The following is a 20,813-nucleotide window of genomic DNA, read 5'->3' on the forward strand; positions in this document are numbered from 1 at the left end:
GCGCACTTTGGCATTTTGGCCACTGCAGGCTAAACTATCACCTGGAGTTGCTAGTGAGTACTCCCACTATAATCTGGAGGCTCTTCTTGGTGCGGCTTAAACAATCTTTCAAACGCTAGGGTTCGTATCCTCCCATGAGCACCCTGGTCTGTTCCATTCCTGGTAAGATTGCCCAGTAAATTTCCCTCAGTCGTTTTTTGTTCTTTAGGGTAATAGCCATAAACCCATTTCCAACTCCACTGACTGGCTTTGGCGCGTATAGCGACATCGCTACTCCTTTCCTGACTAGATCATCCGCTGCTTCATTCCCTTCTAACGCAATCCAGAGTATCCAGATTTTATTGAGCAATTCGTACGTGTTTCGTCTCTCAAGGCATTCCAATACCAGTTTGAAATTTATCCGGTAGCACCTAAGTGTCTTAAAAGCCACTTGGCTGTCGGTTAAAATAGCAATGTTTTGCCTCCTATAGTTCCTTTCAAGGTTGAAGAAGGCACAGCTATCTATGACGTATATTTCTGGCATGCGTACCCATTGGTTCAAAGTGCATTTTCTTTGGACCAACGACCCCGGCGCCTGGAAGTTCTTATCAAAGTGAAACCTTGTTGCCAGTTATCCCTTGGTATCAGTAATTCGGCATACCGCCTGGAAAGAATATGAATTTTCCTTCGATTAAGCAGTTCCCCTCTGAAAATCGTCCTCCTTGACTGCATCTATATGTGGAGATGGAGGGGCATCAATCCCAGAAGGACGTTTAGGGATGCCGTTAGACAAGTTCTCATCCCCCCACTGATACACACGCAAGCCATTCTTTGGAGTTTGTGTAAATTCCTGTTGTACTGAGTTCCATTCTGTCTGCCCAGATTTCCGTCACATAGGTAATCATTATCTTTACTGTTGCAGTGTATATCTAGTGCAGCATTTTCGCGGTGCATCCCCATATTTTCACTGCATGGACCTGCAAGTCATCAGAGCCGTTATAGCTTTCCGACATATGTTTTCAACATGTGTCTTGTGACATGGGGTGTCCTCGTATGTTCCACATTAATAGTGTGATACGGTGAACTCTCCTTCGATGTCCAAAAACGTTGTTTCTATGTTATCCGTTTTCTTATTCCCCCATGAAGAATAGAGTTTCCTATCCCTTCCTTGGTAATATACTTTAAGAATGTGTTGCTTTTGAGTTCGACTTGAGACTTATCGTCTCGTAGATGGTTGCCTTCCACAAGTCTTCGTATTGCCGTCCGAACTTCTGATGGGTGTCTTTCTCTACTTTTGTGTGAAACGGCAACTTCGTCGTTCAATAATTTGAATAGTTTCATATTCTTTCTTGTTCGTCGGTATGAAGAGACGGTTGAACTAACATTTTGATTGAATACGGAGACAGCCGACTGTAACTGTACCTATTCCACCCTCAATTCTTCATCCTCATTTTGTTCATGGATTCCTAGCGAGGAAGATTGAATTTTTGAAATTCCCCTTTGATTTGATTGGTGATCTTGAACTCTACGACGAGCAGCAACTCTGTTGATGTTTTTCCGTTAAGTTAAGGCATTGTTTGCGTAAGTTTTTCCTGTCATCAAATTTTGAAGTTGAAACGTCATTTTGACTATCGGTGAGTCCTGAAAGGTGAGTGTTTGTGGAGTTGAACATTTTGGGTAAAAGGATCTCCCTAACCTAAATTTTGCTTTTTGTAAAATGACTTTTAGTTTTGATTAGTTTAAAACATTTCTTGAATTTTTAGTTTTATTTTCTGGTTTTTAATTTAGTCTTATATGCTCAGCATTTTAAGTTTGTTTCCCTCAGTTGAGGATACACACTTATCTTGACAACTTTTACTTGGCTTAACTGTCGGTCTTCGCTTTTTTTCCAAATTATAGATACGTCACGGATATATTTTTCCATCTAACCAACCGCCGCACTCCGGCTCCTCTGAGTTCAACCCTTTGGCACGAGAGCACAAGCAAAAATCCCCTGGTATTAGATTAGCACTTTCCGAGGCCGGTCTTAGTTTTGACATTTGTTAGAAAGGTGGAGAGTGCGGAGAGTCGAAAGTAATTATTTCTTTCACGGACCCATTCTCAGAAACTACCCACCTGAAAAATTTGAAAAGAAAATCTGACGCTTCCGCTATACCATGTCCAAGCGTCAAAATACCCTCCATACTAATATCTCCTCAAATTAGGCTAATTATAGTATATTATACTACTAATATTCTGTGAAGAGATCGAACAAATCACAGAAGCAACCAGGCTTTACAAGGCTGTAGCCAAAGGCGGGGCAATATCCTCTGTCTGTTTGAAGAAGGAAGATGGGACATTTACCAAGAATGAGGAGGACAGGGTACACCTGTTTCTCAGAATTCATTTCCAGGGGTCCTACCCCACGATGGCAGGTGACAACATTCTGTCTGACACCCCAATAACGAATAAAAGGAGAAGAAAGGAGACCTGGAAACTAGCAAAAGAGGTATGCTCAAAAGCCAAGCTAATGTGGGCAATGGGAACTTTTAAACCACTGAAATCACCCGGGGTAGATGGCATTTTCCCAGCACTAATCCAGAGAGGCCTGGAATAAGGGATATCTATAGCCACTGTCTGTAAATTCTGTGGGAAAAGCGATGAAACCTCCACACATGTTTTGGGGCAGTGTCCGGAACTTATGCCTAGTAGGTTCAGGCTCCTGAAGATTCCACGTTGAAAGATTTAGTATACTATAGCCAGTAAAGCCAGTTATTTTAGGACACAATGCGACGTCCCTTGATAATATTATTATTATTTCAGTGGTGATCCATTCCAATGCACTATTCCTATATAGCAGTACGGAAAGAATGTTGCAGTGAAAGAGCAAGCAGATTTCAACAGATACACATCCTCCAAGCAAGGTAGTATGAAAAACGTCTTTGACAATGAGGAAAAGATTATCACAGAAAAAATATTACACTCACGGACTCCGCTGTATATTTTACCTCTATGCAGCACATGATATTTTGTGTTGTCATATGTTGCTCTGATGATATAATAGTTATTCTGGATAGAGCATTTGAGATACACTCTCTGTTCACCCTGTCAAAAGCGGACGTTCTTTTTTAAAAACTTATTACTGCTTAGTGTTCTATGGTCAGACATTTTGATTACTTCAATAATAGCTGAGATATGCAGTCCACATATTATATTCTGTATTGCAAATTGTATCAGATAAAGCCTCAATGAATTAGTTGAAGACTACGCCTTCTACATCATGACAATGAATGTTACCAGGTTTTATAAATGGTGACCAATTGAAGAACAAAATTCTACACCATTCTCGATATTATCAGGATATTTTTCTGACTGCTTATAACTTTTAAACTCTCTCTCACTAATAGAATAACACCTTCCGAACCTTCATTGACGTTGGAAACGTAATAACTAATAGCTTCTATTTCCTCTTTTCCCCAAAAACATAGTTCCACTTCTCTTGTACGATATTTATGGCTTTTTTTCTATAAAAAAAAATCACCAAATTAGTCAACGTGACATCTTTTCTTCCATTTCAGTCCCATCTCCGGTATATTCATCTTTCTTAGTTTCAAAAGTCTTCTCTGCATGGTTTCATCTTTCGCTTTTTTTGCACGTGGTTTCGGTGGATCTGAGAAAAGTTCCAAAGACTTGGAGATTCCATTTCCTGGAGGCGACAGTGTGGAAAGTATGTATTTCTAAGTTTCCTTTCAATACCAACGTAACCCTGATGGAATAACATTCACTTCATACGATAAATACATAAATCAACAATATTTGATTAAATTTATTTATCAGAACTACTGCATAATAAATTCATATCTAGAAACCCCATTTAGATAGATACTCGTATATTTTAAACTTTAAAAGCAAACGAAAGTACCAGCTACAATCATGAAAATAAGTGCACTTATATTTTCCAGTAAAGCCACAACATTCGGCACTTTGAATTCTAGATAGTATATTCAATGTATCTTAATCGATACGCAATGTTAAGATGGATGCATCGTAACAATGAATCAAAAGTTGAAAGTCGCAGCCAAGGCCGATATTCAATACAACGATAAGAGTGTCATTGATCGATTGAGAAACCTGCATTCTACGATTCCAGCAATTCGTTCTAAGCATAAGCTGTTCTGTTCTGATAACGGGTGACTGGTCGACAGATATAAAAAACTAACTACATTATTTTGTGGATTGAAATGAATAAGCTTTTTTCGATGCAAGCAATGGGACTAAAATATGGAAGAAACGAAGCATTACATCTTAAGAGAGAAAGCCATCAGCATCTATCATTCTTGATACGATAATACGTAATTCTAAGGTGGCATTATTTTCACAAAACCACTAACACAAATAATAGATGACAATGTATCTACTGAAGTTAAGAAATTGAAAAATAACAATGCAATATCAACCTCTCCTTAAATAAATGAAAAAGGTAAGCTTATTATTTTTCTGGGAACCAAAAAGTGAACTGATGATGATATACGAGTATTTTCAGTGGCTTTGGGAAAATATGGTCCTGTCAGAATATATCAATTATTACTCTTTTATGAAAGGAAAAACTTTTTTCAGATAATATAAGAAATCAATTAATTCAATTCAATCCAAATAAATCGCATTGCCGCAAAAGGTGAAATTGAAAACGGATCTGCAAATATCAAGTTCATCTATTTTGAGAGTATTGTCACCACTCACTGCTACCTTCCCTCACCTTTGAGATATGCTAACAGTGACCTAACGAAGAATGTATTCTTAAAGTCAAGTGCTAAACTCGACATTTTGCTTAACACCTTTTCCCTGTCCACTCCATCTGAGCTGACGCTGTCGAGGAGGGAGTGAGTACTGAAGAATGCGCAATCTTCACGGACAGCGGGTGTTTTTCGCTCCCGCTGGAAGCTTGAAAGGCTTGTGCTGATGAACAAGAGCAAAGCTGACCTCGAGGCGCCGTCAGCGTATCGTTCGCTAAATATGTTGGACACAGCGGGAAAGCCTAGAGAAGCCGATCCAGCAAAAACTGACTGAAACCATACGTGCTGTGAGACGTGAGACTACTCACGAACACAATATGGTTTTAGAATGGGGCAACCCACAATTGATTCCATTGAGGAGATGATCCAATCAGTGAAACTGGCTGAGGAGCACAGTCGCCATCACAGTATATATAACAGGCAGTACCCACATTCAATGGACTGGACTTACAAATCTACAATGGGGTAGCTTATCCGTACACATCGTAGGCCCCCCAACATCTGGCAGTATCTACATGTGGTTTAGTGCCTATGATGTGTACGGATAAGCTTCCCCAATGTCGGAGAGTAGACCTAAGAAATGCCTTCTGCGAGGCGGTGCCAAATGTTTGAGGCACTGAGTAATTGTTATTGTAAATTTCCATATTGCAGGCTACCTATTCCGTAATCCGTATGTTGAGGAATTATTGAAACCTCCGTGCCCTACCCTACGAGACCCGGGAATGGTTGCGCAGAATGAAGATCACTCGAGAGCGGCTCAGGGATCTATTCTTTACCGAAACCTTGGGAACACCTTATACGATAGTCTTCTACGACTCGTAATGCCTGATGAATTGCATCTGGTCGAATATGCGGATGAGGTTGCGGCACTGGTTACCACACGGTGATTGAGCAAGCATAGCGCACACTTTGATTGGTGATGCAACGAATAAGCAGATTGAATCTGTTTCGGCAGTCGGGTGGCATTATCAGCACTAAACAGCAACGACATATCAAGCCAGTTGATGTTGAGTTGTTATCAGATGCTGCTGAAACTAGACCAACTGAACGCCGAGTGTGTGGCCGAGGAGAACCACCATAGTGATGGCACCGGGAAACGCTGTACTCACTTTGGTTTGCCGGCCGTGATGCAGTAGGCGAATGCTCCAAAGGCCGAATTAGGGCGATCAGACCCGAGTCTGCACGGGGACTCATCGGAAGTGGCAATTAGTCACGAAACCTTACCAAGGGTATACTGGTACCATGGGAACCGGGATAGCTCCTGGACTCTCATATTTCGGGTGAACTCCCTTTGTATGTGAGTACAGTTCGGTTATTTGCGGTAGGCCCCCTAGTGGGAGTTTAATGGGGGTTGTGATTATGCTAAATCGAGAAAAGACCTTCGGGCCTCGGCGTGGTGTTACGGGTGCCGTACTCCTTAGTTTGGTAGAGATTTAGGTATGTCTTGCATCCACCAGTATGAATGCTAAGCCATGCACTTGATATAGACTGGTATCAAACGATATCACACTCTCGGATCACAGACGCATTGATTTCGTTATGGGCATGGATCCACCTCCACCCACTCCATTTCGGAATCCGAGGAAGACAGATTGGGTAATGTATCAAAGAGAATTGAGCGCCCGAATCACGATCCCCGGGAAGCGCATCAAATCCATTACTGGAATTGAGAAGACAACCCAGATGATCACAACTAGCATGAGAGAAGCTTTCGAAGAAAGCTGTCCACTCAAGATGCCAAAGGGTAAAACACCATGGTGGAACTCGGATTTGGCAAAACAGAGGAGAACGACAAGGATGCTCCTCAATCGTGCTCTGAAGGGTGAATCAAGCACTAGCTAGAATCGCTATAAAGAGGCACAGAAGGCTCTAAAGAAGAGCATAAGAGCGGCCAAACGATCATCTTGGAGACGCTTTTGTGAAGAGACAAACTCTCTTGAGGCAACCTCAAAGCTGAAGCGGATTCTGGTCAAAGAACGTAGCCAGAAACTGGGTTATTTACGTTTACAGAATGGGAAGTACACAGAAAGCGATGAAGAAACGGCAAATCATTTGCTTGAAGTACACTTCCCAGGCAGCATCCAAAATCTAATCTTGGGGCCAACAGGTGCATACAGCCCTCAACCGAGAGACTGGAATCTGGCATGCAAAGTAGTATCACTGGAGCGAGTGAAATGGGCATTTAACTCGTTCCATAGATACAAGTCTGCAGGTCCGGATGGCATCATCCCTGCGCTAGTAATAGAAGGAATGGATGCCATGGGTCTACATATTCGGAATATATATCGCGCATGCCTAGCACACGCTTATATTCCAATTAAATGGCGGGATGTGAAAGTGTTGTTCATTCCCAAACCAGGAAAACCCACCTACACAGACGCAAAAAGCTTTCGACCGATCAGCCTTACGTCCTTTCTGCTAAAAGGACTAGAAAGACTAGTAGATCGGTTCATAAGGGATACACACATTGCTAAGTGGCCACTTCACCATAGGCAACACGCCTACCAGAAAGGCAAATCCACGGAGACAGCACTCCATGAACTTACGGCAAAAATTGAAAAGGCGATGTCCGAAAAAGAATACGCCTTAGGCGCATTCATGGACATCGAAGGTGCCTTCAATTATGCCTCATTCGGGGCAATTTGTGATGCGGCAAGACAGCATGGAATCGAACCGCTGCTAATCATTTGGATCCTTCACATGCTAGAGTGGAGAAAAATCCACATATCGGTCGGCCAGAAGTCTATTGAAGCAGGATGTCTCAGGGGCTGCCCACAGGGAGGGGTTCTCTCTCCACTGTTATGGCTCTTGGTGATGGATACCCTGCTGTGGTTCCTGGAGGACAAAAAAGTCTTCGCGCAAGCATTTGCGGACGACCTAGCCGTAATAATTACCGGCAAGTTTGCGGACACCGTATGTGACCGCTTGAATGCAACTCTGCATGTAATCCACAGCTGGTGCCTCCGCAATGGACTCACGGTGAACGCTAGGAAGACTGGACAAGTTATGTTCACTAGGAACGTCAGGTGGGGTAGCTATACGCTACCCACCTTAGCAGGGGCGGAAATCCAGCTGGCACAAACAGTCAAGTACTTAGGAGTACATTTCGACTCCAAGTTAACGTGGAAGCATCATATCCAGGAACAATATCAGAAATCCTGCAGATTACTCTGGTGCTGTAGGAATGCGATAGGTAAGACCTGGGGACTTTCACCTAAACGGATATACTGGATGTATACATCCATAATAAAACCCATTTTGATGTATGCATGCATCGTCTGGTGGCCAAGACTGAACTTTGCTAACAGCAGGAAGCTACTAATGCAGATTCAGAGACTTGGTTGCCTAAGTATTACTGGAGCAATGAGTACTACGCCGAGTGCGGGACTTGAAGCTATCCTAAATTTACCCCCCATTCACTTGGAGGTGAAACGGAAAGCGGCCAACGACGCATATAGGCTCGATACCATTGGGGCGTGGAAAGGCGGCCAATCCAACGGGCATGCATTTATCTGGAAATTCCCTTGAAAAACATCCGGTAGCCCTGATGCCGACCGATCATATGGTTTCCAGATTCGTCTTTGAAAAGACACTGTCGTAATCATCGAAAGAGAAGAATGGTCGACAAGTGGCCATGAGTCTTTTCAGATTACAGACCTAATAATCTTCACCGACGGGTCAGTCATGGAGGATGGATCGGGTGCAGGGGTGCTCTCGGAGAATCCGATTATAGAACTGGCCCGACCTCTCGGAAAAATGACGACCATATTCCAGGCGGAGATATATGCCATTTCATTGGCAGCAGAAGAATGTCTGCGACAAAAATGGAAGGGTCGCACCATTCGAATCTGTTCCGACAGTCGGGCGGCATTATCAGCACTAAATGGCAACAACATATCAAGCATGTTGGTGTGGAGTTGTCGTCAGGTGCTGCTGAAACTTGGCCGACTGAACGAAACATTCCTGATGTGGGTGCCGGGGCACTCTAACATCGCCGGCAATGAGGAGGCTGACAGACTAGCTCGCCGAGGGTTTGGATCCACAATGGTGAGGCCAGAACCAGCTCTTGGAATCCGACCATCTACTGTCAAGTCTACTCTGAAGGGTGAAATTGCAAGGATTCACGCAACCGAGTGGAAAAATTTGGACTCTTGCCGGCAAGCGAAAATCCTTGTGAAGGAACCTAGGGCCACTAGAGCGGCATTTTTGTTGTCCCTTAAGAAGTCGGACATGAAAACCCTAGTAGGGCTTTTGACGGGACACTGCCCCTTAAACTACCATATGGAAAAGATTGGGGTAGTGGTTTCGGCTGTGTGCAGCCAATGTGAGGAGGAGGAGGAGACGGCCCTGCACTTTTTATGCAGCTGCCCGGCATCCTCAAATCTCAGACGAAGACACCTTGGCAAGGTTTTCTTCAATGAAGAATCTGCACACTCTCTGCCTGTGGAGAATGTTCTCAGATTCGCTAAAGCCTGCGAACACCGTAGGCGGGAAGCCATTGAATAGGCAACTACGGGGATAGTACATGGCCTGAGCGCTCGGAGCTGCGGCTCCCCCCAGTTAACTAACCTAAACTAACTGATATATACTGGTACCTTTGTTGCTTGCCTCAGCGGGGCTCGGATTGTGGCCACAAAATCAATCCGTGTCTTAAGAAAACCGTAGGATTAAGTCTCCACGACAGGTACCTACGTTAAACGCTCAAGGACTTAACCCCTAACGTGCAAAATGCCCTCAATTGGAATCTCATAAGAACGTTTTTGGCGGCGATTGGTGTACCCAGTTACCTATCTGTGTTTGTCGACAATTATTAAACAGGTAGAAAGCTCTCGATCGACACAGATAATGGACGCAGAGGATACATTGTCTCCGCTATTTTGGAACATCATGTATAATGTCCTCCAGTTTCCAGCGAGGCCACAATAATGGATTACGCCGATGACATAGCGGTGATTGTTGTTGTAAAATATATCGCGGATGTGGAATTGTAGTGTATCCGAAACAATCACTGCTACAAAGAAGTGGCCGAAAGATGCATGGCTTGCACTCGCGGAGGACAAAACACGGGCGATGATTATCACGAAGCAAACCAGCAATCAGATACCTTGGAGTGATTATATTATAGATGCTAGGCTGACTTTTTAGCAGCATTTTAAACATATTTGCACTAAGGCGTCCAATGTTAGCGTGGCCCTGGCAAAGATGATGCCAAATGCATAGAACATGCAATGCTTAAAATATGAGCACAGTTTATAGAAATGTTTTATGAACATTTTTCATACAGATAATAGTTTTCTAGTTATTCATGTTCGAACATGTTTATTCATCGAAAAAATTCATGTGCATGCCTTTCATGTAGAAATGACACTAAGCAGACACATTGGGATAAATAATAACAGAGCTATGATCAAAATAATGCAATTACCTGAATTTTTTATATAAAAATATATAAATATATAAATTTTATATAAAAATCATGTGGCGGAGCGAGCAGCTTGCGCGTTGAACGCACGCAAATGTGTACTGTCGGACTGGACCAAATGGAGAGCCACTTACTCCCACTCTCTAAAAAGATCTTTTGATTTTTTAACTTTGGGTATTAAACCTGAAACGAGGAGTCCGTAGACCATAAAGAGTGGGAGTAAGTTGCTCTCCATTTTGTCCGGTCCCACATCGAGGACTCTTCAATCCCTAAACAAAAAATGCCTAGCTCCGGCCAAGCTTTGGTCCGAAGTGTGGGCGGATTTACGTTGGATATAATTCGCATCCTTGTCGTGTTTTGTGATTTAAAAAAAGAGCGTATAACACCTGCGAGCCTCTTCGGTCATGCTGCTCCCAGGGCAGAGGTGAGGCAACGTCTGCTCTGCTACGAGACCGTAATCATCTTCGTCCCTCTTTAAATCCATCAAATTTTCAGAATTTGTTGCGAACAATTCACTACCGTCAATTCTCAAGGGATTCGACTTACTTTCAATTTATATGAGAAAACCAGGTTTCGTTTTTATATAAAATATTCAAGTAATTAGGGACATTATTTTCATCATAGCTTCGCTATTATTTATCCCACTGACTTCGTTTGTTTTAAAGATCTTCGCAAGCACTACAAAAAAGTTGTAGTTCAATTCCCACCAAAAAGTTGTTGGTTTTGCAGTATTTGACCTTGAAAGTATTAATATTGGGTTGGGGAAAAAGAAATGTGGTATTTTGTCAATAGATGGCAACACTTAAACATATCTTGTGCTGTACTTGTCGTATCGAGTCATTCTATACGGCAATTTGAAGGCGAAAATCTATGCTACAAGTGTCTCTTTGACAGTGTTGTGATCGTACGTTTCAGTCTCAAATTATAGCGCGTCAAAGATAGAGTCCACCAAGCAAGAAATTCGTCATATTTTACGTTTTTACTACCTGAGAGGTAAAAATGCAACGAAAGCGGCCGAAAAAATTTGTAAAGTTCGTACAGTACCACGTTGGTTCGATCGATTTCGTTCTAGTGTAGTGGATGTCGAAGATACACCCCGTACTGGTAGGCCAATTATCGTAGAAACCGATAAAATCGTCGAAATCATCCAAGTAGACCGGCATATGAGCATTTGCTCGATTGGCCAGGAACTGGGTATAGACCATAAAACCGTTTGGAACCATTTGCAGAAGATTGGATTCCAAAAAAAGCTGGATGTTTGGGTGCCACACATGTTGACGCAAAAAAATCTCTTGGACCGAATCAACGCCTGCGATGTACTGCTGAAACGGAACGAATTCGACCCATTTTTGAAGCGGATGATGACTGGCGATGAAAAGTGGATCACGATGAAAACCTCGAGGGAAAAAGATCGTGGTCGAAGCACGGCGAGCCGGCCGAAACCATCGCCAAGCCCGGATTGACGGCCAGGAAGATTTTGCTGAGTGTTTGGTGGGATTGGAAGGCAATCATTCACTATGAGCTGCTCAACTATGGCCAGACCCTTAATTCGGTCGCGCGATTGACCAGAAGCGGCCGGAATTGGTCAATAGGAATGGTGTTGTGTTCCACCAGGACAACGCTCACACATTTCTGATGACCCGCCAGAAGCTACGGGAGCTGGACTGGGATGTCCTATTGCTCCCACCGTATAGTCCGGACCTACCCCTACCAAGTGATTACCATCTATCCGTTTATAAGCGGGGGATAATGAAATTGCCTTCTAAATGGCAACAAGTTTGGGAACAAATCGACGCATATTTGAATTAAATCGGATAATTCTAAGTATGTTAAATAAAGCCTCAAATTTCGATCACAAATACGACATTTCTTTTTCCCCAACCGAATATTAAATTACGAATTTACCGCGGTTATATTGGAAAACAAATTTCACCCGTGGGAAGTGGTGCCACATACTGTCGGGTAGTGCACAACGACGCTATATAACATTTGTTTCTTATACCACCTTCTACTCCTACCTAACTTTCAAGTCAATCAGTTTTGACAGAAAGAATTCAAAGGTCGCGCCCGATTTTCAGCTTCAATGACTGGACTAGATCTCACGCAGTTGCTCGCGGGACATGGTAGATACCGTAAATACCATTATAGGTTTAAACTGTCTCAGCTACGACGTTATTCCGGAGGCCCAGGAGCATTTTTTTCTTCCATTGGAAAGGAAGAGTGTAGACGAGACATCGGAAGAAACAGTAGCACCAGAGAGCCTAATTGGGAAAATGTTTGCGTGCTAAGAGAACTGGAATCCAGTTACCAACATGATGGAGCGGACTCAGCGCAAATTGAGAGAAGAAGACGATGCTAGAAAGTCGCCGTTGCGAATCCCATGTCTATCCTGTGTCTGAAAGATTTCCACATTCAGAAAAAAAGACAGACAGGCAGAGAGACATTGAATCGACTTTAATAAGGTTTTGTTTAAAGCAAATGTACACAAGAAAACTGAATTCGGAATCTAACTAGTTTTCCCTATTATACATATGACGAACCAGAAGTCATATAAAGCCACCGTCAATTGACAGGCTATGAAGAACGTCAGAAAAATTGTCAGGCCCTATCGGAAAGTACATACACGTAAATTGGGGGACGAGACTTTGGGAGGTCAAAGAGCAACATAGGCCTGTGGAGCCCTAGAAGAAGAAGTAGAGGTGCAACAGTTTGCCCCAAATAATATTATGGTGGTACGTGAAATTAGGATGCCATCCTAATCAATTCCCGCTAAAATTAAGTCCAGGCCCTCAACATCAAAGCCGTGACGTCAGTAGATTGTAGGTTGGTAGACGGAATATATGAAATAGAAAAGAACCAGGACTTCCGAAAGGAACTTTCAGTAAGAAGCGGAAAATAAAAGACTACATAGCTTGTTGGATTTTTTATTATTGCAGAGATTGAAAAGAACTGAGGCGAATTTCACAGCAGAACTAGGGATGAAAGGAAAACTCCTGTAAATACCCAATTGCAGCGTTGTCTTCAAGAGGATACTCTCTTCGTTAAGGCAAATAATTATAGCGAAATCGTTTCAAAATTTGTCGCTCAATATAGTAGACTTTTAGCAAAGCACTTTGTTAGATTACATCCGAACTAAAACATTACTTTCTTTGGACTCCTTTGTAGTTTTTAAATTGTCAAGGGAACTTCCACTTGTTAACGGGAATTTCTAATTTAAGTGAATCAATTATATTGGCTATGACCAACTATGAGAGCGATGACATGCTCCTTGAGCTTCTTGAAGTTCCCAAAGTCACGTTTCCGCCTTTTCCATCTTCCATCAAACGATTCTTCGTCGAACAAAAGACATTGTGTCTGGCAGATCAAGCAGGCGCCAGCCACTTGATCCTTGACACCGTGCCCCGTGCGACGGTTTCTTGAACTTTCAAATAATTAACAAAAGAGCTTGGCCAAACGCCGCCGCCTGGTTACAGTTCTGATCGCGCCAGAGTCTGCAGATAGATTTATCTGAGATCAACCGCACGCTAGCCTCGGGAAAAGGAAATTGGTACTGGAAGCATTTGCATTGCGCCAGGGGAGCAATACCTATACACTCCGTTCACGGCCTATTGAATAGTCCACTCGGCCTGCGGATTGATTTTCATAGAGAAACTGAAACCGGTTCTTCCTCACCTTTTTTATCCGCACAGCCGACGCACGATCCCCTGCTCTGGTCCCTGTCCCTGTGTGAGGTTCACAATTTCAAGAGCGGCCACTGAGAAACTACCGCACTTCAAACGGCTGCCTAGTGTTGATTTTGCAACTGATTTTTCGCACTTTTGTTTGGAATGGTAGAATGCACTCTCACCACCAGCAGTTATGCACTTTTCGAAAGGAACTACCACACTCGGAAGGACGTGGTGCGCTATTCACCGTTCGATTGTTATCAGAGGCAAGGACGAGACGCACCGACTGAAACCACCACCGCGGCCAGTTCTCGATTCAATATCGCAACTGCGGAACGCAAGCCACCAGCGCAAAAGACCTGCAGCCCAGACCGACCAAATCGCACGGAATGCAAAACGGACGTTTCAATTCGTCGCTCCTCGCAATGCAACCTCCTACTTCACTCCGAAGCACTTAACTTGCATTTTCGCTTTCCGCTGCGCCGACAACACACAAACGCACAATGTCGCGAAATTTTCACTTTTGTTCGGTTCGCGCGGACACGATTCAAAATAAAAACAAACTTGACCGGCTCCAAAACGGGCAACAACTCGCCGCGGACTCAAAGCGACCACCAAAAAGCAACTCACTCGCACAGAAACTGTTCGACGACTGTTGAGCGACCGCTTTTTCCGCCTCGTTCACTTTTGTTCGACTGTTACTGTAGCGCGAGGGCTGCCAGACCGCGTGCGTGCGCCCCCGACGGTTGCATTTCGCGCAAATATTTCCTGCAGGATAGCTCCTGGAGCGACAGCAGAATTGAGTCCTTTTAAGGGACCCTTTGCTTGTCCTTATTTATGGATTGCGCTGCGAATTAACGTATTCACACGAGCATGTCCGGCAGTGGTAGATCGGAAAAACGCGTTTCACGCTCAGGAATTTCCACAGTTGCCTTGTGTACGATTGAAGCGAGAACGTAAACTTGAATGAGTGAAAAATATCAATTGATCGGAATTTCACTCAATCACGTTCATGGTCCAATATTTTGGCCGAGACTGTATAGTTGTATTTGCTAAACAGAAACGCCGAGACGCAAACCACATATAATTTGAACGAAAAAATGGAATTAACTGACATTCCCAGTCTCAAACCGTAACAGACTTTTATGACTTGGAGGTAGAGATGCGTGAAACATCACCTTAGTAGGTGGGAAAAGTTACATTGGAATGTACAATGTAGTCTAAAGGACCAACCTTATATTATTTACCGCTAAACTAATATGCACTTTCTATTGCTTTGCTCTGCATTGTGTAGATATCACGGCGACTAATTATGAATGTCGTAAGCGTGAGCCTTTGGTTGATGCCTAGTAAAGGATAAACAATTGATTTCTCTTCATACTCTAACAAGGGACTGTCAATCTAACATGTTAAGACTGTATACCGTTAAGATTGGCGTATTTAAAAATCTATTCATTTGATTTTTTCACTATATTAACTTCACTTTTTTGGCTAATTCCGTTGCAGTAATGAACCTAGAACTCCTTTAGAAACGGCTTGCCAGGTTGTTCAATAAGTTTTGGGGTTCAAAAAAAGAAACCCAATTTTATGGTTTAAAATACACTTTCTAATTCAGTATGGTCTCCGCGAACATCAATACAATTGCTGCAACGGGATTCTAATTTATGAGTTGCATCGCTGAATCTGGAAGGGCTGAAAAGTACGCTTCCACAGCTGTTATGGCGTCATCATTTGATGGCAAACGCTTTCCAGGCATGCATTTTTTAGGTCTGGAAGCAGATGACAGTCACTAGGGGCCAAATCTGGTGAAGACGGTGGATGCTCCTACGATTCGAACTTGAATTCATGAATTTTAGCCATTGCCAAAATGCTCCTGTGACACGATGCCTTGTCTTGATAAAAAATATTTTTTTTTCTTCTGCAAACCTGGTCTTTTTTCACGAATTTTTTCCATCTGCTGATCTAAAAGGTTGCAGTAATATTCAAAAATTAATTGTTGTACGAGTTTTGCGAGTAATCCACAAACAAAATTCCTCTCGCATCCCAAAAAAACTGATGCTGACACCTTTTTGGTCGATTTGTGAACAGGAACTCATTTCGGAGCCAAAGAACCAGGTTCCACTCTTTGCTTTTTGTTTTGATTCGGGATCATGGTGATAGCCCCCAAGTCTCATTCATGGGCATGAATCGACCCACAAAATTCATAAAAACAAACAGCTCCACCGAGCGCGTAGAGCCGTAAAACTCCGGATCCCAGTGCCGCAATCAAAAAGAAGGATCCACGACGGATCACATACTCGATCATTATTCCTTCTGTCTCAGATGTTCAGTGAAGCCCAGCCTCTCAGGTTCCCTCCCTCCCTTGGCATCCTCAGGCCATTATTTTGGAGAATGTCCCTTATATGAGAGTTTTTCGGAGCTAAGGAGGAGGAGAGAAGCAGGGAATCCTCACATTAAAGAAATTTAATTATTAGGTTGTTGCAAATGAAATGGCCGGTTTTGTACTAAAATTTGAAACGACTGTAAAGCTTACAAAAATTTATTTACTTAATCAAAATAGGTTGCCAGTCGATTCAAAACACTTCTTCCAGCGAGATTCAAGAGCATTTATGCCAGTTTCGCAGAAGTCCAACTGTCGGGTGTTGATAAATTCGTCGAAGGCAATTTTGACAGCCTCTTCGTTCCTGAATTGTTTTTCCGCCAAAAAATGATCCAAATGCTTAAAAAAGTGGTAGTCGGTTGGCGAAAGGTTCGGTGAATATGGTGGATGAGCCAGAGTCTCATACTGCAATTCGTTCAACCTCTGAACCGTTGTTCTAGAAACATGAGGTCGTGGATTGTCGTGAAGGAGTATCACATCATCTCTGTCGACCAATCTCGGCCGTTGAATACTCAATTTTTGGTGCATTTCCTCGAGTTGGACACAGTGTTTCTGTGCATTTATCGTTTCTCCAGGTGCCAAAAAAGAATAGTGAATAACTCCAGCTGTAGATCAGCAAACAGTCACCAATACCTTCTTCGGATGGAGGCTCGGTTTCGGCATATGCTTCGGTGGCTCATCAGCATCTAGCCATTGTGCTGATTGGCGACAAGGGATCGGTTCTGTTGCGGGTGAGTAGAGAACTACAAATTTCCATTCGAAGCGCCATGTTTTGCTCCGTAAGGGCTTGCGGAACCCATTTGTCGAGCTTTTTCACCTCTCCAAGTTGTTGCAAGTGCCGGAAAACTGTCGAATAGTGTACGCCCAGTTTCTCTGCAATGTCCCTCACAGATTGACATGTGTCGGATTCGACTAGCAAACGCAGCTCGTCATTGTTAATCGATGGTCCTAGATGTCCACGTGGCTCCTTTTTGAAGGTTTACGTCGTCTGACCGGAATTTTTCGAGCCACCGTCGTGTGGTTCGTTCGGTTACCGTATCAGCTCCAAATGCGCTGTTAATGTTCTTGGTCGCCTCCGTCGCTTTATGACCGAGTTTGAACTCATACAGAAAAAGTATACGTTCTTGGCTATTTTCCATCCTTTTTTTCCTTTCTATTCCCTGTTATCCCAACGATGGTCAAAACTGAAATAACTCCTGGATTAAATGTATAATAGAAGTATTTATACTTCAATATTCAACACCAACAGTGCCAACTGGTGGTGGTTTCATACACCAAAATCGCAACTAACTTCGCTTGATTGCCAAAATGGCCATTTCATATGCAACAATCTAATACAATTTATGATATCGTATATTCGTATATGATAAATAAAAAAAATAATCGTAAACTCCGCCGAAGCCGGTCCCAAGCCCGGTTGTGAAAGGAGGAGGGATGGATAGCTTCAGTCTGAATGGCTGTACGCCACCGCAGCGTCTCAGGGGGTAGGTGAGGAAAGTGCAGGAACTTTGCAGTCTTGCAGATTACTCACTAAGGAAGCTATCTACACACCTGGCAGCTAGGGATAAAATGCACCACCAAAAAATGAGAAGAAGGAGAAATTTAAGGTCCGGTACGGATAACCGGCGGGAGTCGTCTGACTTGGTGACTGGGTCGGGCTCTCGTAATGGACAACACGGCGTCGAAACCGCTAGTCGTGGGGTGGTTCGACGTCTAGGCGCCACGACGACCAGGAGCACAGCTCCGCCTGCTGCAACTGTTTCGCCACAATCTGTGGCGACCACTTCAGCAGGTTCGCGTAGGAAGCGGATAAAATGGACTGAAGAAATGAACCTCTTCATCATCCGCTCCTACTACGAAATAACGGCGGGGGCGGGTACAACATCTTACCGCCCCTTGTTGCACCAGAGGTTCGTCGAGCGTTTCCCGCAATTCGCACACGTGACTGTGCAGCGAGTCGCAGACCAGTACCGCTTCATCACTCGCAGTGACACAATCCCGGCCACCATCAGGGAACGTGTTCGACTTGAAGTCATCGGGGAAACTGGTGACCGAGAGTCGATGGGGGCAGAGGCGGCGGCATCAACAACACCACGCCGCACTGCAGGCAACAGGTTCAGTACTCGCCGAAGCACTCTTCTCCACCGTCCAGCTGAGGTTTCCGCTGAAGTTCGGGACGAATTCCAAAGAGCGTGTATAGAATTCTCGGATATGGATCCTTTGCATAGACCAGGTATTCCCAGGCTCTATGCATCTCCAGCAACTCCGGGAATTCTATCTCAAATCAATGATGAGATTGCATCTCGACTGTGTGCTGATATGTCGCTGCTGCAACTACAATCACTTGTGTATTGTGGTGCAGTTGCGGCTATCAGATTGCACGGTCAGAAGATTCGCTTTCGCGTTATTGGTTTGAGTGACAAAAGAGATCCACCATGGAAAATTCGTCTGGAACGTCGGCGGGACTCACTAAGGCAGGACATTGCTAGACTGATTCAGATCAGCACTGGCAATGCCAGCCGACGGGTGAGAAATAAAGTGCAGAGGGTTTACCGGAACTATGCCATCCCCTGTGAGACACCCGTAGTTGAAATTCTGGACACACTAAAACAGAAACTTTCTGTCATATGCAGTCGGTTACGACGGTATGGTGAAAGTTATTCCAGACGTGTCCAGAATGCAACATACGCGAGGAACCAGCGGAGCTTTTTCAGATCTCTCAACGAATCCCAACAGAGCGCCCAGACAATACAGTTCTCGGTGACGGAAGCGAAAGAGTATTGGGGTGGACTTTGGGGGTTACCTGCCCAGCATGCTGAGTGGATCACCGCCGAAGGCACCCGCCATGCCAATACACCTGGTATGAATTTCGCGGATGTTACCGAAGAGGAAGTTCGACGAGCCATAAACATCTCGAAGAACTGGAGGGGCCCAGGTCTGGATCGGGTGCAGAATTTCTGGTATAAGAAATTTACCAGCGTACACAGTCGGTTGGCACGCAGTATAAATGAGGTCATGAGTCGGCCGGAGGAATTTCCACCTTTCCTCACTGCGGGAATTACCTACCTTATCCCTAAGAAGGACACGGTGCAGGACCCCGCAGACACAAGACCGATCACTTGCTTACCAACCCTCTACAAATTCATCACGTCCATTATTAGTGGAAGGATCAATGCGCACCTCGAGACCAACAACATTCTGTCCGAGGAGCAGAAGGGCTGCCGAGTTGGGTCAAGGGGTTGCAAAGAGCAACTCATTATCGACTCGGTAGTTGTAGGACAAGCAACTAGAGGCCAAAGAAACCTCTTCAGTTGCTATATCGATTATGCCAAGGCTTTTGATAGCGTTCCGCATACCTGGCTAATCGACATCCTACATCTGTATCGCATTGATCCGAAACTAATAAAGTTTTTGGCGACAGTCATGGAAGGGTGGCATACCACCTTGTCAGTCCGTACATCTGAGGGTGCTAATACCTCAGAGCCCATCCGTATTCGGAGGGGCATCTTCCAGGGGGATTCATTGAGTCCTCTTTGGTTTTGTATGGCACTGAACCCCCTTTCATGGCTACTGAATGATGCTAGAGGGCATGGTTTTGCAATAAAATATGGCCTACGTGCTAAGTGCGAACTGACACACTTGATGTACCTAGATGACATCAAGGTGTATACTGGTACTGACAACCATCTTAGAAGTCTGTTGCGAATAATAGACATGTTCAGCCGTGATATTCGGATGGAGTTTGGATTAGACAAATGTCGAATCCAAGCGATTCGCGAAGGTCATCACGAGCCGCATGCCGGACATAGCATTGGTGACCTCCACATCGAAGCTATGACCGAGACAGACTTCTACAAGTACCTAGGAATTCTGCAAGGAACCCATGCTCGAGTTGGTGATCTGAAGGAAGCTCTGCTGTCCGAATTCCTGCGACGTGTAAAGCTGGTGCTGAAATCGCATCTCTCGGGGAAGAATAAAATAAGCGCGTTGAATGTATTCGCTATCCCTTCACTGGCTTATGCATTCGGAATATTGCGGTGGACGAAGACCGACCTGGAAAACGTGCAGCGGCGGATACGGACAACTATGTCCAAATTCCGAATGCATCACCCAAAGTCTGCCGTGGAGCGGATGAACCTGCCTCGTGACATCGGAGGTAGGGGCGTGGTTGACGTGGCGGCACAACATCATCGCCAAGTCGACTCGCTGCGCGCTTATTTTTACAGTAAAGAGCAGGCGAGCCCCTTGCATGCGGCTGTCTGTAAGGCAGACTGTGGACTGACTCCACTTAACTTGAAGGATCGATCTTTCAATCCTCTGAGTGGGGTGAAGTCGGACCAGGAGCGGATCGAGGAAGGGAAGTCGAAGGCAATGCACGGTAAACACGTGAATTGTCTTTGGCAGCCATTTGTCGATTTGCATCTGTCGAACAGGTGGCTGTGTGCTGGGGAGCTCTTTGCTGAGACGGAGGGGTTCATGTGTGCCATTCAGGATGGCGTGGTCGCCACCCGAGCTTATAAAAAGCTCATCATGAAAGAACGGGTGGAGAACGACCAGTGCAGAATGTGTGGTTCAGCGTTAGAGACGTTGGACCA

This window comes from Hermetia illucens, chromosome 4 (assembly GCF_905115235.1).
Source record: "Hermetia illucens chromosome 4, iHerIll2.2.curated.20191125, whole genome shotgun sequence".
Classification (NCBI taxonomy): Eukaryota; Metazoa; Arthropoda; class Insecta; order Diptera; family Stratiomyidae; genus Hermetia; species Hermetia illucens.